Here is a 17,522-nt window from a genome sequence, read left to right as displayed (position 1 = left end):
CTGATTGGTCAAATCTTCTCTCAGGGCATTCCTATCAAGGGCAAAACCCATCCTGATTGGTAGAGGACAGTGAGAGGAGTTCTTAGAGGGGTCACATAACACACCTTGCTTCCGGTCATGTGTCCGCCTTGACCCCAGAAGTAATACCCCCATGGGGTGGGACTTCCAATGACCGGTGGGCAGGGATTATTGGGTCAAGGTGTGGGGTTAATGTTTGATTGACAGTAGGGCCCTTATACTACTCACTCCTGCTACCCAAAATTGGAAGAGGAGAGAGGCAACTATAATACTGGGCAGGATGAGGCCCTGTAAAGTAGCCTAGGTTGATTTTTATTACTCAAAGCGTTTTTATTACACATCAGGACATCTAGTCATTCTGATGGACATGTAGCCTCTGGACAAGCTCAGTGATAAGCATGTACATTATACTGTTTGCTCAGGGGTCATTACTGTAATAACAGCCAAGTACCGGCCCAGATCCTCAAATACACCTGAGCTCTAGACTCCGCATCATAGTCAAGCAGTCTGTGGCGTGGAACTCCTCGTTGTACATCAACTTTGTTGACTATGAGAAAGCATTCGATAGCGTGGATCGAGAGACTCTCTGGAAGCTCCTTCGGCATTATGGCAGCCCAGCAAAGGTGGTCAACTTGATTAAGAACGTATATGACGGCATACACTGTAGAGTGATCCATGGAGGGCAGCTTACAAACAGCTTCCAGGTGCGAACCGGAGTTAGACAAGGATGCTTGTTGTCACCATTTCTCTTTCTCCTTGTCATTGATTGGATTATGAAGACATCCACTTATGAGCGCAGGAACGGAATCCAGTGGACGTTGTGGACCCAGCTTGATGACCTGGACTTTGCCGACGACCTTGCACTCCTTTCGCATAGCAAACAGCAGATGCAAGAGAAGACCAACGTAGTGGCAGCCACGTCATCACAGGTTGGCCTCAACATCCACAAGGACAAGACCAAGATCCTCAAGATTAACTCCATCAGTAATGACCCAGTCACACTGAATGGAAGCCCTCTGGAAGAAGTGCAGTCCTTCACCTACCTAGGCAGCATCATCGACCAACAGGGTGGCAGGGATGCAGACATCAAAGCAAGGATCGGTAAGGCAAGAGCAGCTTTCTTACAGCTCAAGAACATCTGAAGCTCCAGAGAGCTGTTTTTGGCAACAAAGATTAGACTGTTCAACTCCAACGTGAAATCAGTTTTATTGTATGGAGCTGAAACCTGGAGGACAACTAAAACTACCACCAGGAAGATCCAGACCTTCATAAATAGTTGCCTTAGAAGGATTCTCCAGATCCGCTGGCCAGACACCATCAGCAACATCTACCTCTTGGAGAGGACCTGTCAACTTCCAGCAGAGGAAGAAATTAGAAGGAGAAGGTGGGGCTGGATAGGACACACACTACTCAAGCAGCCAACCAACATCACTAGACAGGCATTGCGGTGGAACCCCCAAGGCAAGCGGAAAAGAGGCCATCCAAGAAACACCTGGTGACGCGACCTTCAGGCTGATGGCATAAAAATGGGCTATACCTGGAACCAGCTAGAGCAAATGGCCCAGGACAGAGGACTCTGGAGATCTGTGGTTGGCGGCCCATACCCCGATTGGGGTGATGGGCATGAGTGAGAGTAAGTGAGAGCTAGACTCTGGGTTGTTCTAAATTATGCTGTCTTGAAACAGCCATTGCTGCACTGGAGATTGCTGTAGCACAACGCACACTGTGTGTGCCATTTTCTGTTTCCAGCTCACACCCCATATACTTGGGTGGGAAGCTAGGAGTTGGTGACATTCAGCCAGCTACACTGGCTGTACACTATATAGGCTAGTTCTGTGTGTTTAGGGATTTGCACATGCTGGGGAATTCCTAGCTACCTCTTAGGGCAGCTTTATGGCTACTTTGTCCTGCTCCACTGCAACATAGGGCAGCAAAAAGGTGATTTTACAACTGACCCCACCCCTATTTATGCACCTACATGTGATTGTTAGGAGTCAAAGTTTAGGTATCCAGGTTTGGAAAATCCAGTCATCTGGCATGAAGTTGTCTGATGTCAACCAAAGGACAAATATGCCTTTAAACATCATTCTCCTTGTTTTTCAAATATCTATTTTAAACAACACAATGCTGATAGAGATTTAATCAGCACCTCTGCAGGTGGCTATAATGAGTATTTAGGCATCTAACTGCAGATTTTAGTGCTTAACTTTAGCCACCCAAGGCCTTTGTATTTGTATTGCCCAATCCTATGAGTTGCTGAGTGTTCTCAAACTCCCACTGATGTTATTGGGAGATAAGGATGCTCTGCCCTTCAGAGAAGGCGCTCAGCAGATAGAACTCATCCTCCAAAGTTAGCTACTATGATCCTCCACCTCACAGAAAAAGGTCACTGAATGGTCAGGCTTCTAGTCTCCATCACCACCTCATTCTCCAGTTTACTGTCCCCCGGGTTCAGGGCCTGTGGGGATTCCCCAGGCAGCAGTTAGCAGAGGAGGGCGAAAGGCAGAGGGAGTCTGGGATGTTATTGCTTATAGCTCTCAATGGGGAGACAATGTTCCTGTAAGAGTTGAATATTGGAAGGAAATCAATAGAGACCCCTGCTGAATTGACCCATTCCGCTCATTCAAGAGCGACTATATTAAGTAATATGGGTTCCCCTAATCTTGTAGTGTTTCCTGTGTTGGTGTTTGCTTTCTATACCGTATCCAGCAGCTTATTCCTGGTCCATGTTATCATATTGTTATTCCCTAGTATTCTCCACTCTGTTTATGTGTATTAAGGGGCACTGGACAAATACTCATGACTCTTCACATTTCTTTTTCAGGTGCTGGCCAAGTATCTCCCAAACAACGTCATATGTAAATAACCCAACCCCAGATTTTGGATTGACTGTACATACATTCCCTATTAAACTGTTGGAAGAATCTGTTTCAATTGCTCAGAGGCCTGATTTCTTCTTTCAGAGAAACTGGGGCTTCCTGTATGTCCACTGTAACCATGATGTGGGGGCTTCCTCCCTTACCCTTTCTCTGCAGAGGTGGAAGAAGACCTCAGTTCAGTGCCTCTCTGGGGTTTCTAACCACTCTTCCAGGATCCCCACTGTGACGAAATGGGGGATTTTCTTATATTTTTGTGGTTTTCCAATGGTTTGCATGCAGAGGGAGTGGGACTCAGTGCCCCTGGGTGTTACTGATTTAACGAGGTGAGGGGAGAGGGAGTTTGTTGTTACAGAGGACCGGAGAGGGAACTTGGGACCCCAGCCGATGGCCTGGAGGATGGACACCCCAGCGACCGCTGATCTGATGACCCAGATGAGGAGTCACAGCCGGTTCTAGCCAGTGGGAGGACAATGGGCTGTGAAGAGAGGACCCCATGACCCAACCAGTGGGTTCCAGCCAGAGGAGGGCAGAGAGGAAAGGAGGCCCAAACGACCCTGTTTACCTGGAAAGAAGACAATGGACAGAGGGGGGCTTGGGGCCGGTGATCTCAGATGCAGCTGGGAAGCAGGGAGGCTCTGGGCTGGAGAGGACGGGCAGGCAGAGCCCACCTGGATGCAAGGAGACTGGGATGTACTGGGCTGAGGGAGGTCAGGCCTGAGGCCCTGAGTGTTTCCTCTGTTGTGTTCAATGCTCAATAAACCCTCCTGTTTTACGCTGGCTGAGAGTCACTCCGGTCTAGGGGGAGGGAGACCCCGGGGGGGGTCCAGAGCGAGTGGACTCCCTGAGGGGGCCCACGGCGAGAGACAGACGTGCTAAGGCTCAGAGAGGTGCGGCTCCAGGAGGTGGAGGGGCCTAACCCCGAGAGAGAGTGGACCCCCGAGAAGGGCTGTCTCACTGAAAGGGGTGCCCCCCCCCATGGACTGTACACCCACAAAGCTAGATCTAATCCCTGTAGTTAGTGATCTGGGGTCTCGTTCTTAATCATATTCTCATCTTTGATTTTCTGGGAATTCAGTGTTGCTGATGAATTCTGGGTTGTAAGTGGAATGGACTATGTTCTGGTGAGTTATCCTCCCTCCTGTCTAGTCTATTTCTGGGTCAGAAGGCTATCTGTGAACCGTGTCTGTTTACTTACAGACTTAGGATAGGTGCCTGTAATAGTGTGTGAGGGAAGGCATCTCTGCTTTTCTAAGCCAAGTCCCTGTTTGTGTACTGCAAGACTTTCTGCGAGAGGAACCATTGGATTACCTAGCTTCCCCCACTGCACTACAAGGGAACGACTGTCATTGGGTATCTCTGATAGGGTATGTCCTGCTGTGCTCACTGGTCTTGTGACGTCTCCGTATCAGGGACCAGCTCATTTTGTTAATAATTCACATTGGACTAGAGCTGGGTGAAGGCTGCAGGGTCAGTTCGCTGTGGGGCTCACCAGTTAAACTCCACAGTTCAGAGAATCCTAGAAATGTAGGGCTGGAAGGGTCCTAGAAAGATCATCCCGTCTGGCACTATACTTAGACCGTCCCTGACAGCTCTTTGTCTAATGGGTTCTTAAAAACCTCCAATGATGGGGATTCCACAACCTCCCTTTGAGGCCTATTCCAGAGCTTATCTATCTTTATAGTTGGAAAGTTTTTCCTAATATCTAACCTAAATCTCCTTTTCTGCAGATTAAGTTGATTCCTACTTCTCCTACTTGTAGTGCACATGGAGAACAGTTGATCAGGGTCCTCTTTGTAACAGTCCTTAACATATTTGAACATGGTTTGAACATATTTGAGGTTTGGCTAAGATAAAGAGGCCCCTGGAGGAGGGAAAGCAGGTTACAGGGGTATGTGTGCAGCTTTCTTGGGGTGCCCAGGCTCCGAGTCACCTTGTTACCCACCTGGCGAGAGGAAGATTTTCTCAGGGAGCTGATATCTAGTCAAACATAACACCACCGGTCTGTTAGCCATCCTACCAATCTCCACAGGGCTCTGCCAGCCCTTGCTCTGCCTTGCACGGTAACAGTAGTTGCACCGCAGCCCCCAAGCCCCTCTGAAAGTGTCCCCCAGTAGCATCGGGTTACTGTCACAGGACACTCACAGAAATTACCAGGGAACAGAATCCAAACAGCTTATTGGTACAGCTCAGGACCAGACCTTTTATAACCTCGCAGCAATGAGATATATGTATGGTTGAACAATCCTAAATTTATTATCAACGATTAAGATTTAAGAGGTACTGAGTCAGGATAATGGAAACAGAACTGGTTACATATAAAATGAAAATCTAAATTTAACATTAACAGGCTAAAATCAATTATTACAGCGTTTTTTCACCTAAAGCAATCTCCCAGCAGCATTAACCAACATGGGATCCAACCTTCCTGCGTAAGGAGACAGGCTTTTTGCATGCTGTTACCAGATATGCCCGTTACTTTGGGGTAGGCTCATTGATTATGGTTACTCTTCTGGGGGAGGCAGGTCTGTAATTCTGTCAATGTGCTGCTTGTGTCACTTGTGTGTTCACATGGAGCTCTACTTCCTTCTGCAAGTCCCCTCCCAATGGAGCTACCCTGCAGGACCTAGGGTCCCTAGGGCTGGGTTCCTCCAGCCCTAGAACTAGAGCGTCCCCTACCACATTGGGTGGGAGAGTGCATGTAATGAGCCAGCCAGCTAAGCCAGTGTCTCCCCCAGAGAGAGTGCCCCCTACCACCTAGGCCGGTAGAGCACATTCAATGAGTGGCGAGTCGGACAGCCCCAGCTGGCATCCACCCTGGGCTGGGACGCCCCCATCCCCAGAGCTCCCGGGCTGCTCTCAATCCAACACCTGCAGCCAGGAAGGAGTTGAAGTCAGGTCAGTTCAGGTGAAAACCTGAGTCCCAGGGAGGGGTCACAGGCAGCTGGTCAGGTCTCGCCTGGCCCCTCTGGAAACAGCACGGCTGCTGGCCTGGACAGCGCCCGCCCAGAGCGCTGGGATGCCTGAGTCATTTTTGCTGCAGGAAGGGCATAGACGAGGCTGAGAGTAACAGGGGTGCCCATTACCCTGGCATGGAAGGGGTTAAACACAGCAGGGAGAGTTGGTCCCAGCTGTGCCCTGGGCTAGGCGGAGAAGCTGGGGTTCCCCAGCCAGGGTCTCCAAGCACCCCCCCAGCACAGGCTTCACTCTCTTGTACAAGGCCCGTCTGGCCTCCACTGCCATCCAGTCGATGGCAAAGTCCATCTGGCGCACGAATGGGGACATGCGGGCGGCCACAGTATGGGCAACACTCAGAACCACACTGGGCTGTTCCCGCATGATCCTGGGGAGAGAGCGGGCAGCTTGTCAGTGCACAGGTGGCCCTGTTGCTGCCAGTGCGCTGCTGACTGCAGCCGCCCCCTCCCTGAGTCACCAACCTCCTCTGGAACAGAGCCAGCCAAGAAAACATGGCACCAGGACAGATCACAGCCCAGGGCAGGAGAATCCAGGCCCATGCAACAGATGCACGATTGGAGGACTGGGACATGGGGCCTTTCCCCATCTAGCAGGAGGCAGCTCCAATCCAGCCCAAGGCAGGGGACTGGCTGGTTTATGGGGGTGGGGAATGGGACACGGTGCCTTTCCCCTCTAGGGGGCACTGGCCCCAATCTGACCTAGGCCACCAGCCTAGATGGAAGTGGGGTGGGAGGTGGGCAGAGCCTGCCCACAGGATGAGGAGGGGAAGGGGGACACCAACTCGTAGAAGTCCGACGTGGAGATCTTGAGGAAGGTGCAGTCACACTCGGCCTTGATGGTGAAGATGAGGGGCTCCCCGGTCAGCACAGCCAGCTGGCCCACCATCTCTCTAGGCTGCAGCAGGAAGAGGCACATATCCTCCGCCTTGTCAATCATGCGCTGGTAGACGTGTAGGCAGCCCCACAGTACGAAGTGAAGGCTGACGTCCTGTTGGGGGGTGGGGGCGGAGGAGAGAGAGGAACGTCAGCCCCAGCACCAGGGTGAGGGGCAGGCCTGCCCCCAAGGTGCGCACCCACAGATAGGCGGCCAGGAGACCTGGGGGACAGCCTACAGCTCCGGCTGAGCCTGAACTCTCTGGAGCACCCCACTAACCTTGGCAGAGCCACAGCCCAGCATAAATTCCCCCAGCTCCATGGAAACCAACCCCTCCCCATTCCAGCTGTGCAGGGGTTTAATGTTTCCTAGGCCTGAGGCCCAGCACCCGGGAAGGAGGGAACGGGGTGGGGGGGGGATGCCATCCCACCTGCCCAAAAGGCATGTAGCCCGGGGTGGGGGAGCGCAAAGGGAACCTCTGGCGCGGGCGCTGCCAAGCTTCCCTCCCCGCCCCCCCTGCCCCAACTCACCTACATCTCTTCCTCCGCCTCCTCCCTTGAGTGCGCCAGGTCCCTGCTCCTCCACCTACCTCCCAGCACTTGCCACCACAAAACAGCTGTTTCACGGCCTAACAAGCTCCAGGAGGGAGGGGAAGGAGCAGGAATGCAGTGCGCTCATGGGAGGAGGCGGGGTTGGCAGGGGATTTGGGGAAGGGGTTGGAATAGGGGCAGGGAGGTGGCAGAGTTAGGGCGGGGACTTTGGGGAAGGGGTTCGAATGGGGGCAGGGCAGGGGTGGAGTCAGGGTGGGGTCAGGTGCAGAGGTGGGCAGCACCCACCAGCACCAGCAGAAGTCAGCACTTATGGCCACAGTGCCATTGACCTCTGCAAGGAGGGACTCAGCATGAGAGACTGAGGAAGCAGCAAGGCCCTGTGATGCTGGCAGACCAGGTGCCAGCTCATGCCAAGGCCCCCAGGCCTCACTGAGCCCTGACAAACGCAGAGCCGGGAACCAGGCTGGCTCACCAGTGTGTTCGCACTGTTAGAATAGATGTGAAGTTGATGCGAATGTGTTTGGTGTTCAGAAATGCTGAAATGCTTGTAGGATGCTGATCTCACTTATCACATCACTGGAGCCCATGGTGCAGTTACATCAAGCGTTTGCATTGTAAACCTCTTATTGTGTAACTCAACTTCCTTGGTCCCACACACACCCCGCCCCCAGACACACCCATGAAGGGGAGCCAAGCACCGACCGACACTCGTTCCATCTGTGTGAGCTCTGGGGGAAGGAAATAAGGCCTGACCGGAAAGATCTGTATCACTGCCGGGGTTGGCATTCAGGGAGGGCAAGATTTCTAAGCATAAGCAAGGGATCCACAAGCAACTTAGCTTGGGTTAGCCCTGAAGGTCGTATTGGTGACCCCTTTCACACAGCAAAGCCTATCAGTGCAACCCCCCTTATCAATTAACCTGGTCCCATCCTGGGAGAGTTCCACTTACCTGAGCTATCCACTGGCATGGAGATGCAGCGGCTCAGCAGTGGCACTGCAGAGGGCTCCAGGGACCCCAGCTTGAGCTGATCAGCTGTGAGGGTGACATACACATCCCGTTACACTGGCACAGCGAGCACACGGGGTCCAGAGCCTCCCCTGCCCTGGGTCGGACCCTACAGCCAGGCCACCTCCAGGGGCAGGACTGGTGATGAGAGCCACTCCACAGCTGTCGTGGCATATGGAAGGTGTGGACCAGTTCCGTGCAAGGGAAGTGCCCAGGCCTCCACCCCGCTCCCTGCAGCACAGCACCCCGTACTGAGCCCTTCTGCACCCTTGACTTCTTTCACCCCTGTCCGGTCCATGCCCAGCTCAGTTGCTCTGAGGGGGAGCACAGCTGTTGCGTTCCCCTCCCTGAGCCAGGGCAACCCTTACCCAGGTCCTTGGCGCTGGCATCTGGCTGCCTCCAGAGCTCTCCTTGTGGTGGTCAATGGAGGAGACGCTGATGACGCGCTTGCTGTGTCTGACAGGGCTGGTGTGCGAGGCATGGCTGGGCTGGGGGAAGAGTCGCAGCGGCTGCATCTCCTTCATGACACAGCTGGCATCAGCACCAGGCCAGGCTGGGCAGTGCCAGCCTGGGGACCAGCCACACCCACCACTCAAGACCAACAGGGGCCATTCAGAGCATCTCGTCTGACCTCCTCCCCACTCCAGAGCAGAGCTGAGGCAGAGAGACGGGGACGGGGACAAGCACAGGGATGGGGACGGGCACAGGGACGGGGACGGCTTGGCTCCCCTCACTTGGCTGATGGCCCAGGCGGAAACATGCTCCACGCCAGCAGCCGCATGGCTTGTGTGAGGGAGACCCATGTCCACAGAGCTGCGTAACGTGGGAGGGGCCAGATGTGCCACTGTAGACAAGGAGAGCGCAGAGCCCAGCTGAGCCCAGAGCGCCAGGTGCTGCCGGCACACGACGGCCCCGCAAAGCTTGCTCTCGGCTCCTGGCTCCCTGGCAGCTGGGGCGAGGGGGTCACAGCGCCGGCCCAGTGACCCGGCTGTTCCCACAGGCCTTGGCTCCATCCCGAGCCAGGTGCTCCACCCAGCAAGGCAGGGAACGCTGCTCCAGCAGCCAAGTCTGAGGGCAGAGCAGGGCTGTGCCAGGGGGAGGGGCTGCTTGGGCGCAGGATTCTCCACCTCTCCAGAGCCGCCAGGCCGGGTGTTAAGGCCTCTCACTCCGACTTGCTGCCAGCAGGGGGCACCCTGCCAGGCCCTGCTTCATCCCCGCTGCACAGGGATCCCCCCCTTGCAGACACAGGGGCTTTGCTCGGGGGGTTCTAGCTCTTTCTGTCCCCTCCCCAGCCAGGTGCTGGCCTCCAGCCCCCCTAGTGGGACCAGGGTTTGGACACTGGCCCAAGTCTGGCCCAAACTGCCATGGGTAAGAGGAACCGGGGATGGGAAGGACGAAGGTTCTGGTGCAGGGAGCAGGACTCACCACTCCCGTGGGAGGAGCTCCAGGGCAGGGCCCATCACTCCCGTCGCTGAAGAGTTCATTAGTCAGCCCCAGGTAGTTGTGCAGGGCCAGGAAAGTGACCTGCTGCAGACGCACCACGATCTGGAAGGGAAGGGGAGAGTCTGAGCATGCGGCACAATGCGGGGGAGGGGAGGACATCAGCACATGGGACGGGGGCCGAGGCCGCACTCACCCGCACCACCCGCACCAGGCTCTCGGGGTACTTCTCGAAGACGGCAGAGAAGGCCTCGCCCGGCAGATGCAGCATTGTGGAGTCCTCGGCCACCCGCGCAGACACTGTCCGGTACGGCCGCTGGTGCCCCTGTGTGAGAACCGAGTGCCCATGGGTCCCTGCATCAAGGCTGGGGTGCCCCCGCCTCCTCCTTCGGGTAGAGCAGCCTACCAGTGGCGGGCACTGCCGAGGACAGCTAGGGATCCTGGGGGTACTCCATGGCTTCAGGCCAAAAGGTCCAGAGAGCAGCCTACAGCCACGTTCACCCGAGCCCAGCAGCCAGCCAAGGCCGAGATCCAGGCCCTGTGGAGGAAAGGTTCATCTCCTCTAGACTTGGTGTGGGGCGAGGTGGCAAGCACGGGGCAGGGTGATGGTGGCATGTCACCACCTGGGACCCAGGCTGCAAACCCATCACGGGATGAGGGGTCAGGTGGGCTTAGCACACACATCCCACAGGGCCTTTCTGGTGTGGGAATCTGTGACCAGCTTCCAAGTCCCTTCTGCAACTTCCCTCCACTCCTGCTGGGGAGGGCTGTGCGAGCCATGCAGGGGTCGGGGCTCATCCTGAGGGGGGAGCTGGGCTGCGCTGGGCTGCAGCGGCTCATGCTGGGTGGGGTGGGGGGGGAATTGCCCGCTGAGGGGGCTGTGCAGAGGTAGGGGGCTGTGTATGTTGTGCAGGGATGGAGGCTCGTGGGGGGTGGGGAGGGCATCTGTGCATTGGGATGGGGCTGTGTGTGCTGTGCTGTGCCGGGGCGGGGATCATTCCACCGGGGAGTTGGCTCATTCTAGGGGCCCCTGTTCTGCCCTTGCAGCTGGAGCAGATGCTGGAGAACACAGCCGTGCCTGCCCTGAAGCAGCTGATTCTGCTGCACCGGGAGGACGGCCCCAGCCCCTCCGTACTGTTGAGTGGCTCAACATGCGCAGCTGGTGCTCAGGACACCTTCACATCAAGTGCCCACGCCGTGTCTTCTCCCACCGGAGCCCCAACAAGCTGGTACTGTCCCTCTCGTCCCCCGGCCCCCTGCCGAGCACCGCCAGCCCCGGCCCCAGCCCCGGCCCCGCACCGCCAGCCCCCGGCCCCGCACTGCCAGCCCCAGCGGCTCCGGCCCCCAACCCAGCACTGCAGGCCCCTCCCTCCCTATTTTCCCGGACATGTCCAGCTTTTGGGGATTTCCTCCCGGACAGGGATTTGAGGCCCAAAAAACCGGACATGTCCGGGAAAATCCGGACGTATGGTAACCCTACTCGTGCATCAGCACCTGCTGATCCATGCTGCAGCCAAATGGTGCCAGCGCGGGCCGGCAGCCACAGGGAGGGGCAGGGTCTGGCTGCTTGGAACTTAGCACCAGTCTGGGCCGGGTGGGCTCCACGAGTGGCAGTTCTCATCGCTACATGCAGGAGCTGGGCTGAGCGTTGACCTGTCAGGCCCTGGAATGTGCCTGTCCCCCTTCAGCCCCAGTGAAGTGAGGCCTTGCCGGGGTCTCCTCCTCCAGGGAGAGCCGGGTGGTTCTGTTTGTGGGCTGAGAACGCCCCCAGCCTTCTTCCCATGGGAGCAGCAGGAGCAAACAGCAGCAGGCACGTTCCTTGGTCCCGATTTCCCAGCTGCCTGTCCTGCACCCCCAGAGCTCTGTCTCTGCTCCCCGTCATGGCCACCCCCACCACTACTGCTGCCGCCGGCTGCTCGTGTTCAGGTCCTCCCAGCTTGAACCAGTCCCCCCTCTGTCCTGGTGTCCCAGGGTGCCCATCACGCTCGGGATGCCCCTATGGTTGTGCTAGGCCCCAGGCCTCCTCTTTTTGCAAGGGCGAGCCCCACGACTCTGAGACTTCAGGCTCTAGCCCCCCCGCTTCTCGCCGGGGCTCCCCAGTGAGTGCAGCTGAGTGTAGACCCCTGTGAGAGACTTGAGCCCCTTCGGCAGCGATGCAGCCAGCAGGGATTGGCAGTGACACCGCACAGCCTGTTCAGATAGGGTTACCATACGTTCTCTTTTTCCAGGACATGTCCGGCTTTTCGGCAGTCAAACCCCCGTCCGGGGGGAATTGCCAAAAAGCCGAACATGTCCGGGAAAATGGCGGCTCTGCTCCTCCCCGACTCTTCGGCTCTGTGTAAGAGCCGGGTTGCCCGAGCGCTACCGGCTTCGGGCAGCCCCCGTGCCTCCAGACCCTACGTCTCCAGCCGGGCACTTCCCCGCCCGGGCTCCGGCGGCGCAGGGTCCGGTGGCACCGGGGCTGCCCGAAGCCGGTAGCGCTCGGGCAGCCCGGCTCTTAAACAGAGCCGAAGAGTCGGGGAGGAGCAGACCCCTCGCGGCTGGAGGCTCTTGTCCTCTTCGGCTCTGTGTAAGAGCCGAGCTGCCCGAGCACTACCGGCTTCGGGCAGCCCCCGTGCCTCCGGACCCTGCGCCGCCGGAGCCCGGGAGGGGAAGTGCCCGGCTGGGGGTGCAGGGTCCGGAGGCATAGGGGCTGCCCAAAGCCTGAGCGCTACCGGCTTCACGGTTTGCCGGGCAGCCTCCAGACCCTGCGCCCCCGGCTGGGCGCTTCCCCTCCCGGACTCCAGCTGCGCTGGGGAAGCGCCGGCTGGGGGCGCAGGGTCTGGGGGCTGCCCGGCAAACCCTGAAGCCGGTAGCACTGGGGCAGCCCTTTCCCCCTGGCTGGGAGTGGGAGGGAGGAGGTGGCGGAGTTAGGGCGGGGAATAGGCGGAGTTGGGGCGGGGCTAGGGGGTGGGGAAATGGGCGGGGCCAGGACCCGTGGAGGGTCCTCTTTTTATTTATGAGATATGGTAATCCTAGTTCAGACCACGCCCTCATTAGTCACCTGGACTCCAGGACCGAGGAGGTCAAGTTTGTCTGAACTCAGAGCCTCTGCTCCAAACCGCCGGCATTCTCAATCTTCCGGCTGGGCAGCAGCCAGGGCCGGCTCTAGGTTTTTTGCCGCCCCGAGCAAAAACATTTTTGGCTGCCTCCCCCTCCCCGCAGCCCTGAGCTCCCCCCCGCCCACCAGTGCCCCACCCACCCACACCCCCTGCTGCCCCAGCACTGGGCTCTCTCTTCCCCCCCCACACACACCCTGCCGCCTCAGCACTGCGCTCCCCCCCAAATGTGGGATCCGCTACCAGCACACGGCCCTGAGCCCTGGCCCAGCCGTGACTCTGTCCCCATGCGGGTGGAGCTGCTGGGCGGCACGGAGCAGGAGTACTTCCAAGTGGCGGTGCGGCTGCAGGGACCCCTCCCTCTCCCTGGGCTTCACGGCGCTGCTAGTGGCCAAGGTGGATCAGTTTGTGCTCACCACCCTCACCCCCAACATGCTGGCAGGCAAGAACCTGGAGAGCCCCCCGGACCTGCTGCTCTTCAGCCTCACCGCGCCCTGGCCCAGCCCCGGCGGGCGGGAAGGCGAGGATCTCTGGCTGCGGGGCTACCTGCTCAGCACCGACTGTAAGCTCTGGTCTCTGCTCCGTGGGGAGGGGGTGTGCTGGGCCCAGATGCTTCTCCTGGGGCCCTCTCCAGATGGGGGAGCTGGCCGAGGTGGGGCTCCGTCTGTGTCACTGTTCTGGCAGCTGTAGGGAGCGCTGGTCCCCGATGCTGCTGCCCATGCTCCAGGGAGCAAGGGTGGGCCTGGATTCCCCAGCCCCTGGGACCATGCCCCCCTTCCCTGCACAAATATTGCAGGCTCCCCACGGGGTGCTCTCCACACTCCCCCACTGCTCGGGGGGGAGGGGAGTTCCCGTTCACACGCTCTGTGCCAGCTCCTGGGCTCCTTGCTCTCAGGCTGTGTCATGGAGTGTGGGGGGACACAAGGCGATTCACCATGACTCTCAGCCAGCCAGTAAAGCAGAAGGTTTATTTAGACAACAGGGACACAGTCCAAGACAGGTCTTGCAGGCACAGACAACAGGACCCCCTCAGGTCCATCTTGGGGTCCCAGGGCACCCCAGCCCCCTTGGGAGGTCAGAGCCCCATCTGCCTCCCAGCCATTCCATCAGCTAGCTTTGAAACTCTCCCCCCACCCTTTGTTCAGTTTCCCGGGCAAAGGTGTCACCTGGCCTCTAACCCCTTCATGGGTTCTCATGTTACCTACTCAGGTATCTTCCCTCGGCCAGTCTCCCATGCAGACCATCCTAGCCACACTCCCCTGCCTTCCCAGCCAACACTCCCCACTCAGCATTCAAAGACTACATTAAGAACAGTCCCAGTTCGTCACAGGCTGGCATTGCCCAACTCCGGAGCCCAGAGAGGCCAGATCCTGGGAGTGGGGCTAAGAGTCCTGTGGGAGAGGGTGGGAAATGGACCTTCCCCTCTTGAGTATGGGGACCAGCACCACCCACCGCAACATGGGGCTTTTCTGGACCCAGATGTTGCCCTAGATCAGTGGTTCTCAAACTTTTTGTATTGGTGACCCCTTTCGAACACCAAGGCTCTGAGTGCGACCCCCCTTAGAAATTAAAAGCACATTTTTGATATTTAACACTATGTTAAATACTAAATTTTAAACCCCATTGCTTAAAATGAATTGACCTTTGTTGCTTCTTCTGTGTTTGAAAAAATCCATGTTTCAATTTTTATGCTCAGGATGTTTAATTTCAAGATGTCACTGCAGTTTGCATGGTTGCATTGATTCAGCAGACACAACTTCACAGCAAATGACACATTGCGGTTTTTCAACACCAGAGGTGATGATACTGGTAAAGCCAAGTTTAATGTAAGACTCGAGATCCTTTCATTTTTTAAAAAGAAGAACAGGAGTACTTGTGGCACCTTAGAGACTAACAAATTTATTAGAGCATAAGCTTTCGTGGACTACAGCCCACTTCTTCGGATGCATCCGAAGAAGTGGGCTGTAGTCCACGAAAGCTTATGCTCTAATAAATTTGTTAGTCTCTAAGGTGCCACAAGTACTCCTGTTCTTCTTTTTGCGGATACAGACTAACACGGCTGCTACTCTGAAACCTTTCGTTTTTTAGCGGTTTTAGCAGTACAAGTGGCCATTATTTTCAGGAAAAAGTTTGCACTTGTGTCTCTGACTGTTAATTAATAAAGTACTTGTTCAGCTGCGAATCAAGCCCTCCAATGTTGTCTCAGTACCAGGGCCAGCCATAGGAAAAATGGCGCCCTGGGCAAACTTCTATTTGGCACCTTTCTTTGGAGGTGGAGCAGCGCTGGAGGTGGAGTGGAGTGGAGTTGGGGGTGGAGCGGGGCTGGAGGAGCTTGGGGTTGGCAGCCCGGCGCAGGGGTCAGGGTTGGAGCTTGCAACCCCCCACATAACCGGGTTGTGACCCCCTGAGGGGTTGCAACCACCAGTTTGAGAACCAATGCTCTAGATGACCCTGGTGTGCTCGGGAGGAGGGGGGCTCCTGGCCACGTGGCTTGTCCTTACCCAGCTCTCACTAAACAGGCCTGAATCGTCCCTGCCTCAGCCTGGGAAGAGGGAGGGCGATTGCCCAGGGAGCAGCTCTCCTGGGGCATGGGGGTCTCACTCTGGACTGGATGGAGGGACGGGGTGTGTGTTCTCCACTCAGCCACTGACTGGACTCTAGTCTGAGTTCACACTCATCCTGCTGGTCCTTCCTGGCCCTGAGCTCTCTGGCCTGGGGGCAAGGGCCCATCATGACAGCAGCACTGCTGCCCCCTCCTGCCGCTTGGTGGCTGGCCGGGCCCTATTCTCCCCGAGGGCTGGGTCTGTGCCATCACACGGCATCTTCTCCTTCCTGGATGAGGAGAAGAGTCTGCGGCACCGCAACTCCCCGCCCCCGGAGCGAGCCCAGCCGCCTGCTCCCGGCCTGGGACAGATGGAGCCTGCAGGCCCAGGGCTGGCACTAGGAGACTGCAGCCTGCATGTGGCTGGGGCACTGGAGCCCATCCTGCGCTGGAGCCCTGAGGCCAGCCTGGTTCCCCTCAGTTAATGGCCAGGGTTCTGCTGGGGTCAGCAGCCCTTCTACATCTCCCAGTGTGCAGTGGGACCTGGCCCGGGCTCACCTCAGGGTGGAGTGGCAGCCACTGGGCCCAGCACCCTCCATCAGCCAGTACTTGACCCAGGCCAGCGCTGCTGCAGTTCCAGGGGAGCCCACAGCTACCCGCTGTATCAGCTACAGGCCGCTGCTGCTCACTCCAAGGCCCTGCATTGCTCCAGGGACAGCAGGGCCCAGTCCAGCAGCCTCCGCTGGTAGGAGGTGGGGATGAGGGCAGGATGCTGGGGCAGGACTACCCCAGCCCCCTCCCCTCCACACACACGAGGGCCCATGGCCCTTCCTTGCTGCTCCCTTCACTTGCCCTCTGCCTGCCTCATGGAGGGCCACGGGGTGAAGCTGGCAGCCAGGGCCCTACACCCTTCCCCCATGGCCCTATGCCTGCACGCTCCGTGCTGGGTGCCAGGGCTCAGCTCCCGGCCAGGTGCTGCTGCATGATCCACTCAGGTGAGGGGGGGTTCCCAAGAGGAGGTGCCCCCAGGCCCTTCTAGGTCCAACCCCAGCTTCTGCCAGCTTCTCTTCCCCTGGATCGCCACCTGGGGTCCTGAACACCACACTGAGTCCAGAACCTGGGAGTCCTGTGTCCCCGCACCCAGGCTGAGTGCTTTGGTGAAAACACTGCCTCTCCCTCCTCCCCTACATGCACTGTGTATAGGGGCAGTGTCATTTCTAGGGTTAGCATATTTCAACAATCAAAAAAAGAGGACACTGGGTGCTGCCCTAGCCCTGCCCCAGCCCCGCCCCCTCCCACTTCCCGCCCCCCTCAGAATCCCCCTACCTGTCCCCTGACTGCACTCTCCTGAGACCGCCCCCCACACTAACTTCCCCCAGGACCCCACCCCTATCTAAGTCTCCCTGCTCCCTGTCCCCTGACTGCCCCAACCGCTCTCTACACCCCCTTCTCCCGACAGCCCCCCTGAGAACCTCCGACCAATCTAACGCCCCCGTTCCCTGTCCCTTGCCTGCCCCAACCACTCTCTACACCCCCTTCTCCTGACATCCCCCCCAGAACTCCCGACCAATCTAACCCCCCCGTTCCCTGTCCCTTGCCTGCTCCAACTGCTCTCTACGCCCCCTTCTCCCGACAGCCCCCCAGAACCCCCGACCAATCTAACACCCCCGTTCCCTGTCCCTTGCCTGCCCCAACCGCTCTCTACACCCCCTTCTCCTGACAGCCCCCCAGAACCCCCGACCAATCTAACACCCCCGTTCCCTGTCCCTTGCCTGCCCCAACCGCTCTCTACACCCCCTTCTCCTGACAGCCCCCCCAGAACCTCCGACCAATCTAACCCCCCCGTTCCCTGTCCCTTGCCTGCCCCCTGCCCCAGGCCGAGGGAGAGCTGCGAGCTCCACGTGCAGCCAAACACAGCCGCGCTGCTCTGCGGGGTAGAAGGGAGCGGGGGAGGGGGAGGGACTCTGGCTGCTAGAGACCCCAGTGGCTGCGAGTGGCTTTCAATCAGGCACAGCCGTCCAATCAGCCGCGCCGCACTCTGCATGAGGGGAAGGGGGAAATCCCGGACATTTCTACCTTATTAGAAATCCCTCCCGGACGGCCATTTCAAGCTAAAAAAGCCGGACATGTCCGGGGAAACCC

Source organism: Chrysemys picta, unplaced genomic scaffold, assembly GCF_011386835.1.
Source record: "Chrysemys picta bellii isolate R12L10 unplaced genomic scaffold, ASM1138683v2 scaf19, whole genome shotgun sequence".
Taxonomy (NCBI): domain Eukaryota; kingdom Metazoa; phylum Chordata; order Testudines; family Emydidae; genus Chrysemys; species Chrysemys picta.
This window is presented reverse-complemented; position numbering follows the sequence as displayed.